The sequence below is a fragment of the Crinia signifera genome, chromosome 3 (genome assembly GCF_055691185.1).
Source record: "Crinia signifera chromosome 3, ASM5569118v1, whole genome shotgun sequence".
Taxonomy (NCBI): domain Eukaryota; kingdom Metazoa; phylum Chordata; class Amphibia; order Anura; family Myobatrachidae; genus Crinia; species Crinia signifera.
In genome coordinates, this window is record NC_139219.1 from 149,210,912 (window position 1) to 149,222,959 (window position 12,048).

Genomic DNA, 12,048 nt, shown 5'->3' on the forward strand with positions numbered 1-12,048 from the left:
GGGCGTTGTTTGAAGGTTTTAACAAAACTTAGGCCCTTGGCCAACACTTCTAATTCATGAGTATTGGGTACATAATTAGAAAGATTAAATATTACAGTTTCCCCTTGTTCTTCCGTCCCTGCTGTTTTTTTCCGTCCCCTCCTGACCCCAGCCCTTCTAGTAGGTCTCCTGTATTCTGGGTTTTGTGTTTGGAGCGTGTGACGCTGCCCTTGGGAAAAACCCGTTTGAAGGACTGGTCTGAATCGCTAGCAGATGTATGTGTCTCAATGTCAGAAAACCCTCTGTCTGTTCTACCTGACCGTCTCCTCCGTCCCCTAAAGTTGTCTCTCCAATTAGTTTTGGGCTCATTGCCCTGTACCCAACCATATACACGTAGCTCTTTGTAGTCCTCTTTAACCACTTTATATTTACTTTTTTTAAAAATCAGTAATTCCGCACGGAATGTATCAATGGCATCCTGCAATTTTACTGTCAAATCACCCGCTGGATCATTTTTTAAAGAATCAATACCCAGATTTTCACATGCATCAATCTCTTGTTCTACCAATTTCAAATCACAATTCACTTGCTCTATAACCAATAATATCAGCTGAAAGGAACAGTCATTGAGAATTTGGCACCATTGTTTGCAAAAATTTAAGTTAGATCTCCCCACAGTAGGCTGGTTACGGATGCGGAATCCACGTGGTATCATTTTATCTTTATAATACTGTGACAGAGTCAAACCATGAAGCGTCAATTCAACATGTCTCCTCTTAAGTTTCAGTAAATCGGAATAAACTTCAAATGGAGTGTCCACATCAAATGCTAGGGAGTCAGTGTTGGCAAACAGAATGCGGGCTTCATCTTTACTGTCAAACCTTTTAGTCCCAATTAGAGCATCAGCAAGTGCATTTGTATTATCCATGATAGAGGTATTCAGAAGTATAAATACAACCAAAAAAATGAAAAAATAATAAGAAAGTGAAAAGAGAAAAAAACGTGAAAAATAATATAAAAAGGTTCTGTAGCTTTAAATCGAGGTGCAATGTTTGCATAAAAATGTTGCAATAGAAAAAAGCCAAACTGCACACTTAAATGGCAACTTGTGGGTGCCTGGGCCACTTAAGGGTTCATGGTATAGGAAATAGGAAGCCAGCACATCCATGGAAAATGTAGCAAAAAATATTTAATGAGTTCAATATATATATATATATACGTATTACTTTACATTTCTACATATTTTAACCCTAGAAAAAGAAATACAGCGACAGTACAACAATACCAATATACGCATGGAAAAAAATACGAATCCATACGAATGGCTTTGACATTGGAAAATATGGATGACACCACTTTGGCAGCTTAGTAAATTTGGAATTTATGTCCGGAGAAAAAAATATGAAAGAAGCTGGCCAATGTCATTCGTATGCAAATACGAATTACTTCGACACCAATTCGTATAATTCAAAAGTAAATTTTCCCCCTATTTGGAGAGAAAATATATTTTACCTCACTGTGCAAGTGCTTCTTGTTAATAAGGGTGTGGTGAAATTCAGTTTTTTTTTCTTATTATATCACATATTGGATTTCCCTAGGAAAGATATACATTAGCTATACCTATTTACACCTTTTCATTTCCTTTATTTTGTCATTCAGGTGAGGGGAAATTCTTTTTTTTTTTAAAGGTTGCAGATTTGATTATTTTTTTGTGTATTTATTTATTATAATTGTATTATTATCCTTTGGACACTGCTGGAAAGAAATAACATGGGAAAAACACCCAGAACCTAAAAAGAACATAATGTTTTTTTATTTAAAGGTTGTATTGTTTATTTGATTTTATTGGAACATTTTGTGACATTATTTAATTTGTCATTCATTGCTTTGTTCAACTTGGATCACTTTTTTCACTTTTTAATGCTGCTTTCAGACCGCATCTCTGGCTTTGACCCTGTATTTGGAAACGTTTCCAAAAACGGGTCTGCCAGATAAAACCCCTTTCACACCACAGCACTTAAACGGTATATTACCGTTTAAGTGCCGATTTTTTGACACTGGCAGACCCGTTTTTGGAAACTTTCCAAATACAGGGTCAAAGCCAGTGCAGCCTTCAGCCCTCCCCTCCGTGCAGCTCCCCCCTCCCCCCCCTCGCGCGTGTCGACCGAGAGCGTGTCGACGCCCCCGCGCATGTCGATGCCCCCCGCGCTTGTCGACGCCCCCGCGCGTGTCGACGCCCCCCGCGCGTGTCGACGCCCCCCCCCCGTGTCGACTTACCCCGTGCCGGTACCTCCGTTGTGGATCCCGGCACTGCAGCTCAGTATGCTCGGAAAGCACTTATGAAAAAAGTGTCTTCCAGAAAATGGCTGCCCCATAGGAAACCCTGTTTAAAAAAACTGTCTTTCGTATGGGGGCAGCCATTTTCTGAAAGACACTTTTTTCATAAGTGCTTTCCAAACATACTGAGCTGCAGTGCCGGGAACCACAACGGAGATACCGGCACGGGGTAAGTCGACACGGGGGGGGCGTCGACACGCGCGGGGGGGGGGCTCCAGTGCTGTGAATACTTAATGAGCGCTCATTAAGTATTCACTGTGCTGAATTTAGGACCCAGCTCATTGGCTGGGTCATAAATACCGTTTCAGAACCGATTTTGAGCCTAAAATACCGGTTCTGAAACGGGTAGGACCCTGCATTTTAACCGGTTAGAAAAAACATTTTTTTCTAACCGGTTAAGTGGTCCTGCACCTTTCAGACCGCACACATTACCGTTTTAAAACGGTAAAAAAACGGCAATATACCGTTTTTAAAGTGCGGTCTGAAAGGGGCATTAGTAACTTCCTAAGCAGGCTTCCCATGATGCTCTAAAACCTCACAAAGAACTCTATCCAAAATAAAAGCCATTGGAAACTTATGAACAAGCATTGACAGTGGTTGACGCATACACTCGAGTGTGGTATAACTGACAGATAAATCTTTGTATGTATATGCAACTTGACTGCCCAACATTTTTCCTGTTCTTCAGAGTAGTGAAATGTTTCCACCCCTGTAAAGCAACACAGCTATTGTGACAAAGGGCCTAATTCAGACCTGATCTCAGGACAAATTTACTCTCAAAATGGACAAAACCATGCTCCACTGCAGGTGGAGCAAATGTAAAGTGCAGAGAGAGTTAAGCCTCATACACACTAGCAGATGACCCTAGCCACCGATATTGGCGGTGGCGGGGACGCAGCAGGGGGGCAAGCATCGGCAAGTGCATACACACTTGGCGGTGCCTGCTCCGAGCGACGGCAGGGGGGTAGCGGGGGATCAACGGTAATTAACTTTCCTTGTCCAGACATGCTTAGACAAGGGAGGGGGTCGTTAATAACAGGGACCATACACAATGTCCACAGTATGCTCAGAAAGCCCTTTTTGAGCGATATGGAGCTTTAGCTTTGGGTGGGTCATATTGTTTCTGTGCATGGTAAATACTGGCTGCTTCATTTTTACACTGCAATTTATATTTCAGTTTAAACACATCCAAATCTAACATGTTACATTTGCCCCACCTGCCGTGCACATGGTTATGACCCTTTTGAGAGGAAAAAAATGTGTCCTGGGCTTAATTCAAGTCTGAATTAGGCCCAATACACTGTGAAATATCACTTATTTTATTACAAGAATAATTGATTTTCTGAAACATATTTCATAATGAAATATTTAATATTTTTACACATTGTATTAAAACAAATATGTCTATTGGTTGTATATTTGTCTGGCATATCCCTTTCCTCTCCAACAATGACAAGCTTTGCTCAGTTTTAGCAGACGCGAGGACACAAATGTTAATTAGAACAAGCAGTCTGCTATTCGATCCCTGGAAAATAGTGCACACTAAAACAAAATAATAACTGCTGCAAAACATAGACGTTATGCCAAACTGAATACAGCATTATGTTGGGATAAAATGTCATTGTGTATCAAAACAGATATGCAGAATGCTTCTTTGTCTGCCCAGTGGTTTGTGCCCAAATTCCTTAGCTGCAGATCTGTGGAAAGTCAAAGAATATGTAACATTTTTATTTCAGATAACAGCTGCTTATTGATCAGGAAGGAGAATGTCTCACTTGTTTGAAAATGTTCATATATCACATCTATATTTTGTGCAGTATTTCATGTACAATGCTAGTTGCTCCTCTAGGAACTTGTTATTCAGACCTGATTGTTGGGCTGCGAATTTGCAGGCCGGCCATTTATCAAACAACTTTGCATGCATAAGGCCATCCAGTGATAAAATCCAGTGTTAGCCATTTGCCAGATGCTTCAACAGGAAGTCAGCTTTTGTGGGTGGAAATCGGCCGTTTACTGGGAGTGTCAGTGAAAAAATGCAGGCGTGCGGAAGCTTTTTCATGGAGGGTGTGTGACACAGGCTCCGGCCCCTGGGTTTATTTTAATCTTTTATCCCAGGGTAGTACAAAGGGAACTCCACTAGTGTAATAAAAATTGTTACAGCCAGAATTCTTTTTGAATTTGTAGGTTTGTGTATTTTTATTTCAACCATTAAAAGTGTTTTGGGAGTTTTGGGATCCTGTGGTCTGAAATTCACATATCTGACGCCATCTGTACAAGTAAGCTTCTATGTAAGCCACCTTACCAGCTGATCACTATGGTGAGGCTGGGGCTCTCTGTGGCTGAGCAGCAGGGGGGGGGGGGTGGCAGATTGCTGCTGTCCAGCACGGGGGGGGGGGGGGGGGATTGCGGGTGCCTTCCGCAGATTGCCACTGTGTAGCTGGGGGGGCTCCAGGAAGGGGGGGGGGGGGGGTGTTACGTCTCGCTGACTCATCTGGCTGCTCCCTGCTTGGTTGAATTCCTGGCTGGGTGTCCCGTACTTGCCAGCTGCTGCTGCAGATTTCTTCCTAGTCTCCTCGGCGGCTCAGTACCGCCCTCCAGTGGCCGTCGCCCTAGGCAAATGCTGCCCACTCTTTGATCCTGGCGGCGGCTTGTGCTGTAGCGGTTGGGTGCGGCTCAGGAAGAGAAATCCAAAATCAGTCACTTGCACTGCTGATTGGCCACACAGTATACTGGGATTTGCAGTCTCTACACAGCCATGACATCCCCCAACCGTAGTCTCTCCCTGAGCACAGAGAGGTATGACTGCCACATGCCTCCGCCGTGCACCCTGGGAGATGTAGTCCTGGCTGGCTGCTCCCTGGCGAGCAGTCGGCGGTGTTATGAACTACATCTCCCAGAGTCCCTCAGTCAGACAGAGATGATTTAAAAAAAAAAATGGTACAATTGGTACAGTTATTTTAGCTGGTAAACTGTCAAAAAACGGTACTGTACTGGATAAAACGGTACAGTTGGAGGGTATGCTACCACCAGGGGCAGGTTGACAATGATCAGTGGCATTTCCAGAGGAGGGGCTACAGCACATTTTAAAAATCAAATAGGGGAGCAACACCAACTGCCAGTGCCAGTTTGGAATGGAAGTTTGTAGTACTTTGTGTGGCTCCACTATTTTAACCCTTTTAGTGCCAACGTTGCTGTGAGAGATGTGCAAAATATCCACTAAAAATGCCAGGGCTGAAGTCGAGGAGTATGATTCACTTTAGTTATTGCTGGCAAATGATCTGTCAATTAATAGAAGTCGCTGTGAGCTGTGCTGGCATTTTTAGTGAATATTTTGCACATCTCTCACAACAACGTTGACACCCAGAAGGGTTAAGTGGTGCACACACAGTTTTTTTTATCAATCCCTTTTCAATTGGGATTAAATCGCACAGCACAGTGTGCCCATTCAGTTTTGACTATATAGTACTGATCTGTACTAGATAGTCTTGCCTACAGCGGCGTAACTATAGCACCGCAGCCCCCGCCAACGCGGGGAGGGGCGCTGTGCATGTGGGGGCGCCGGGGGCAGCGGTGCTATAGTTACACCCCCCCCCCCCCCCAATCCCCGCAAATTTACCTATCTTGCTGGTCCCGGCGGCTCCGTTCTTCTGCTGAGGACCACCACAAAATGGCCGCCCCCATATAGAACACTATTCTCTGAAACTGTCTGCTGTATGGGGGCGGCCATTTTGTGGTGGTCCTCAGCAGAAGAACGGAGCCGCCGGGACCAGCGCGATGGGTAAGGCTGCGGGGGATTGGGGGGGGGTTTGCATGGGCGGCGGGTGCCTGGCGGGGGGGCGCCTCCCCTAATGGTGGGGGAGGCGCCCAAAAATTTAGCTACGCCACTGCTTGCCTACACAGTCTACACATTCGGGAGTGGGCATCGACATTGAATGGTGCTGAAAACCGTTCAATTTTGATTAGATTTAGACTATATAGTCAAAATTGAATCAAAAGTGACCCTGAATCACCCGTGTGTACTTGGCATTAAACTATGCTGTTGCTCCCCCTCTGGAGCTGCTGATGGTAGAGATGAATTATTTACAAGTGAGATGATCTGCGGTTATAGATGGTAGCAGAGAGCTGTAACTGAAGTGCCAGAGAAGAGAGCTGTGAGAACAGAAGGAAAGGGGGCTTGCTCCAAGGAGCTTACAGTCTATAGAGCGTAACCAGTGGCGTAACTATAGCACCGCAGCCCCTGCGACCGCGCAGGGGGGGGGGGGGGGGGGGCGCTGTGCATGTGCGGGCGCCGGGGGTTGCAGTGCTATAGTTACACCCCGCCGCCCCGCTGCAATCCCCCGCAGTCTTTACCTGTCTTCAGTACGCGCTGGTCCCGGCTCTCCCTTCTTCTGCTATGAGGACCACCACAAAATGTCCGCCCCCATTTAGCAGACAGTTCTCTGAAACTGTCTGCTGTATGGGGGTGGACATTTTGTGGTGGTCCTCATAGCAGAAGGGAGCCGGGACCAGCGCGTACTGAATGTAGGAAAGACTGCAGGGGATTGCAGCGGGGCGGCGGGGTGTAACTTTAGCACTGCAACCCCCGGCGCCCGCACATGCACAGCGCCCCCCGCGGGGCGGGGGGGGGGTGGGTTGCATGGGCAGCAGGGCGGGGGTTGGTGCGGCGGGGTGGGTGTGCGGGCGCCCTCCCTTTAACGGTGGGGGGGCGCCAAAACCTAGTTACGCCACTGCGCGTAACGGTTAATTTCTTTATGACGTAGAAAGTGTGATGAGATTAGGGTGTGCCGGCATTACAAGGGTTCTCTCTACAACATATCGCTAGAATAGAATGACTTGTAATTGGACAGGTCCCAGAGGGGACTATGTAAAAACCGGACCCGGACCAGACTCCGGAACCGCCGGACAGGACATCAAAACCTGCAGTCCGGAGCTTGTAGGGTCCGGTCCGGGGGGTGTCCTGTCCGGGGAGTGTCTTGTCTGGGACATGAGGAGGGGAAATTACAGCCTCCCCGTGCGGTCCGGACCGTCTGGTTTTTGCTACATGCCCGGACCATACAGGGAGGCATTATTGTACCTCTCCTCCTCTACCTGGTTACAGGTGTCACAGAGTCAGCCCCCCCGGACAGGACACCCCCGGACAGGACACCCCTGGGGTTTTTGTCCTGGTCCGGTTTTTACCCATACCCGTCCCAGAGTCTCAAATTTTAAACTTGACAAATAGTATAATAAAGTTGACAAATAATAGTGTAGTATCAATGAACATGTAAGCTGTCCTTTTATTTGCACCTAATACGGTTACTGATGTACTATGAATGCAATATTTAAAACGTAACTGCTGCTCGTACATAAAAGCAGCAACATAAGGAGAGGAACTGTGACATGTGACACCGTCACGGTGACAGCAGAACACTGACTGGGAAGAGAGGGGAGACGAGAGTGTGAGCTGATGCTGCTGGGTGCACTGCTGGCTGCTGCTGGAGAAACGGGCGTGGAACTCGGCGGGGTAATGCTCATTAAACATTTACGTCACCACGAGTGACAGTGCGACCAGCAAATCACTATCAGCAATAGCGCAACTCTTTATAAGCCGTAATGATAGGGCAAGGAGGACAGTGGGGGTGGCCTAGTATTGCCATAATGGTTCTGGAAGAGCTAGTTGCACGGGGAGGTGGGCGTGGCCATTGGCGAGAGAGGGCGTGTCATCAGCGGCAATCACTAGTAGTGCCCGCTCGTCTGCGTGTCGGGGAATTTGAATGGCGATAGTGGCTGTGCTCTGCGCGCTGTGTGACCGGCAGTAGTAGTAGCGGCGCAGCATCGCCACCGACGCCTCCTCCTCGTTGCGGTGTTTACTTCACACTCCGTACGTCAGACAGAATCACGTCACTGAGAGCCCCGCTGGAGGGCGGTTATCGGTCATCTCCATCTTACAGTAAGTGCGCGGCGCCAGCCATACACACTACTGCTGCACATCCCAGCCTCCTTCCCTCGCTGCCCCCTCCTCTCTACTCCCTGTGCAAGGGCCATCTCTAGGAAGAACTAATGGGAATCAGATGTGGTGACTACATTGGTGGCTGTTGCAAACGTGTACGCGGTGTGCATGCATGTATCATGGCAGTAAAAGCAAATATGCACGGTGTGTGCATGCATTTAACATGGTAGTAGCAGCACATGTGTACGGTGTGTGCATGTATGTAACATGGCAGCAGGAGCAGGGTGCACGCAGTCTCTGGGGATGCAGCATCTCTCTGTTAGTAAGTGTGTCTGCTGCTGCCGCCCGGCCGGGTGTGAGAGCTGCTGCAGCCCTGTGGTGTGCTGCTGACATCTGTCTCCCTTGCAGCTGGCGCCTTGGCATGTAGAACGTCCCGGGATTCCCCACAGTAGTATGTGCATTTGGATGAGTTACAGGGTATGCATCTTGTCTTTCATATACTTTTTTTTTTTTTTCCCTCAAGTGTTTTATTTAGTGTGTGATAGTACTCTGCTGGTTGCAGACACTACTATGTTCCTGTGTTGGCACAGAGGATGATTAGCAGTGCTGCTGCTTCAGGCATGTCCTACTCTCACTGACTGTTTGCTGCTAAACCTTATCTATGTTATTTCATCATTTGGAAACAGTTATTTACACCAAAATTCTCCAAGGATGAGTTTATGTAATGCAATCCGTCTATTCATCATATATGTGAATGCTTGCAACTTTTGGACTGGATTCCCAGCCATTGCGAAGTTGTCCTATCACCTTAGATTAATGTGAGCCACAAGAGTTCTCTAGGGCCTGTCATTCTTGTGTCCTGCTGTTTTAAGTGCATGGGTACATCAAAGCACCAGTAATGAAAAACACATAAGTTAAAGCAGCGGATCTTACTTGAGTTGCATTTGCTTCAGTGTGATCAAAGAATGTAACATCATGGTCACCATCTTCATTCCCTTGATGCCATTTAGAACACCATTGTAGACCACCCATTTCTTCAGTTTATACTATATCTGTTTACTATGTGGATTAGCGGTCACTAGTAAGACTAGTGTTCTAAATAATTTTCACCATACTGCGTACAATAGGGTGCATCCGTGTGTGTGTGTGTGTGTGTATATATATATATATATATATATATATATATATATATATATATATATATATATATATATATATATATATATATATTTTTCATTCTCTCTTTCACTAGATTCACTAGATTTCAACATATCGGGCCCAAATTGGATGTGTCAGACATCCGATTCGATGCGCGGTCCCGTGCACATGGTATCAGATCCAGAGATGATATGTGCTTGCACGTATGATGTATGTTTCAGACAACCTCCCGGCAACAGGGAGCAGGGATCGCATGCAGAAGGGCCACATGCAATCTTGCTACCCTGGACGGTTCCGGGCGGCTGGAGTGGGATTGGATGTTAATTTCCTGAGGGGAGAAGTTGCCTAGTGTATGGGCACCTTTAGGGTCAGCTGCACCCTCTTTCCCCAAAGCCTGTTAGGGTTTGACTGCTAGATGAGTGGGTTATATAATAATCACTGGGAACCTTTTGGATTTTTAATGTCAGAATATCGATACCGTTCAGTTTCTAAGTAGGTAGCAGAGATGGTATAAGTAGAAATATAGGGGTCTATTTATTAAGCCTTGGATGGAGATCAAGTGTACAGAAATAAAGTACCAACCAGTTTTCTAACTGCCATGTCAGTTAGAAGCTGATTATTTTTATAAGAGGTTTTCAAACTCTGGGGTAGATGTATGAAGCAGTGATATTGGTGTAGAAATTGCCCATGTCAACCAATCAGCTGCTGTATATAATTTTCTAGTATGTGAATGATAAATGTTACTTCAATGCTCATTGGTTGCCATGGGCAGATTCTGCAGTGGCACACTTCTCCACTGTTATCACTGCATTAATGCCTCTGTCCTCAGGATCCCACACAGGTAACGTTTTCCAGGTCACTCAGAAGTTACACTATGTATCACCAACTGCAACATTTAAAAAATAAACAAGTCACCTGGAAGACATGCACTGTGTGGGGTCTTGAGGCCTAATCACTAGGCTGCTAATTTTTGGAAGCAACTGCCTGTGCTGTCGCTGACCTGCCCACGACCAGATTCTGCTTCCTCCCTGTAAAAAAATTGTCGCCAGGCTTGCACAGGACAGAGTATACCTGATCGCAGTGATCAGGTATACTCTGTCCTGTGCAAGCCTGGCGACAATTAGCTGGATTGGTGAAAAGCTGTAAATCCATTTGCAAGCTGCTCACCATCAAATGGTTTTTCCGCTGTGTGCAATCTGTGTGTATCCCAGGGCTGATGTGGTTGCTTCATTAGAAACCATTGTATCAGAGCTGGAGCGGACATCGCATGCCTTCCCCTAAAACACCTGGGCATGCCTGGATTTTCCCTGACACTCCAAGAAATGTCCGGTTACCACCCCCCCCCCCCAAACACCGGTTTCTTGTCAATCAATTTGCATACAGCCAGTGATTTCAAAAGAAGAAAAGATTAGATAAAAGGATTTTATTGCAGGTTGATCTCGCTCGCGCACTCATACGGATTATATGTATGCTCCGTCTATTGATAATCTCCCGTCTTGCGACTTCGCAGCCATGCGATCAGGTCTGTATTATGCCCCAAGTTTGAGAACCAGTGCTTTATCTCCATTCAAAGCTTAAGTAGGCGGTAAGCAGATCCCATAGACTGCAACAGCCAAAAGTATTTAGCAAGTGGAACAAAAGCATGGTCATTGTAGGTGTTCAAGTCAGGGCTCGACAAATACCAGGTCGCCATAGCGACCAGATTCTGCTTCCTGGCGACCAGATTTTTTTTACAGGGAGGAAGCAGAATCTGGTCGTGGGCAGGTCAGCGACAGCACGGGCAGTGTTTCCAGACCCCCCTGCTGCTGGAAGTCAGCGGCAGCACTGGCAGCGATATCCCCGCCACCCCCCTCCTCACAGTCAACTAGCAGCTCAGGCACCAGTGCCCGACCCTCTCCCCATTTTGCTGGAAGTCAGCGCGGTACTGGCACCTGACCCCCCCCCTCTCCTCCTAAGTGACCCGCAGCAGCGCTGGCATTGGCACCTGCCACCCTCCTAACAGACAGACAGCAGTGCAGGCTCTGGCGTCTGACCCCTTTCCCCCCGCCAGTAGCGCAGGCACCAGTCTGCCCTCTCCCCCCCCCCCCCCCCCCCTAAGTGAGCCAGCTGCGACAGTGCAGGCATTGGCACCTGCCCCCTCTCCCCCTCCTGCTGGAATCTGGAAGTCAGCAGCAGCACCACAGGCACTGGCACCTGACCCCCTCTGTTGCTGGAAGTCAGCAGCAACACCGGTCTGACACCCCCCCCCCTCAGCCTCCTAACTGGCACCAGCGCCTGACCCCCCCCCCCCCCCCTGCTGGAAGACAGCGGTGCACAATACCCCCTCTCCTCATCAGTTTTAAGGACTGGCAGGACTTTTAGAAGTTCTGTCCTCAGTCCTTTTTTCCCCAGCAGCAGCGGGACAAGGTGAAATCCAACACAAGGCACCAGCAGGGAGAAGCGGTGGGCTATGCTTAGAATCAGGCGCAGTGGGTGGCACTGGGGAGAACAAAGCATAATTATTTTTATTGTCTAATGGGGTCCCAGAGCAAAATAATTTGAAGACCCCTGCATTAAACTAATGACCATATGTTTGCACTTGGTTTACTTCAGATAAAATTTGCAGCTCTGTTTCTGCATAACTTCTAAAGCAGTGGTTCCCAACC

The 12,048-nt window shown here is 47.1% G+C and overlaps 1 protein-coding gene across 24 annotated transcripts in view; it reads left to right on the forward strand.

The window, feature by feature from the left end:
• Positions 1–7,727: 7,727 nt before the first annotated feature.
• The window catches only part of EPB41L2 (erythrocyte membrane protein band 4.1 like 2), a 191,929-nt gene continuing 187,608 nt past the window's right edge, over positions 7,728–12,048 (forward strand). For 8 of the 24 annotated variants that reach the window (XM_083176730.1, XM_083176736.1, XM_083176732.1 and 5 more), the window contains exon 1: positions 7,988–8,245. The gene's annotated coding sequence lies outside the window, so the exon portion shown is untranslated. Of the gene's footprint in view, positions 7,820–7,984; positions 8,246–8,278; positions 8,401–8,635; positions 8,723–12,048 lie in introns of those variants that run through there. The other 16 variants (XM_083176716.1, XM_083176723.1, XM_083176729.1 and 13 more) reach the window with 7 other exon arrangements.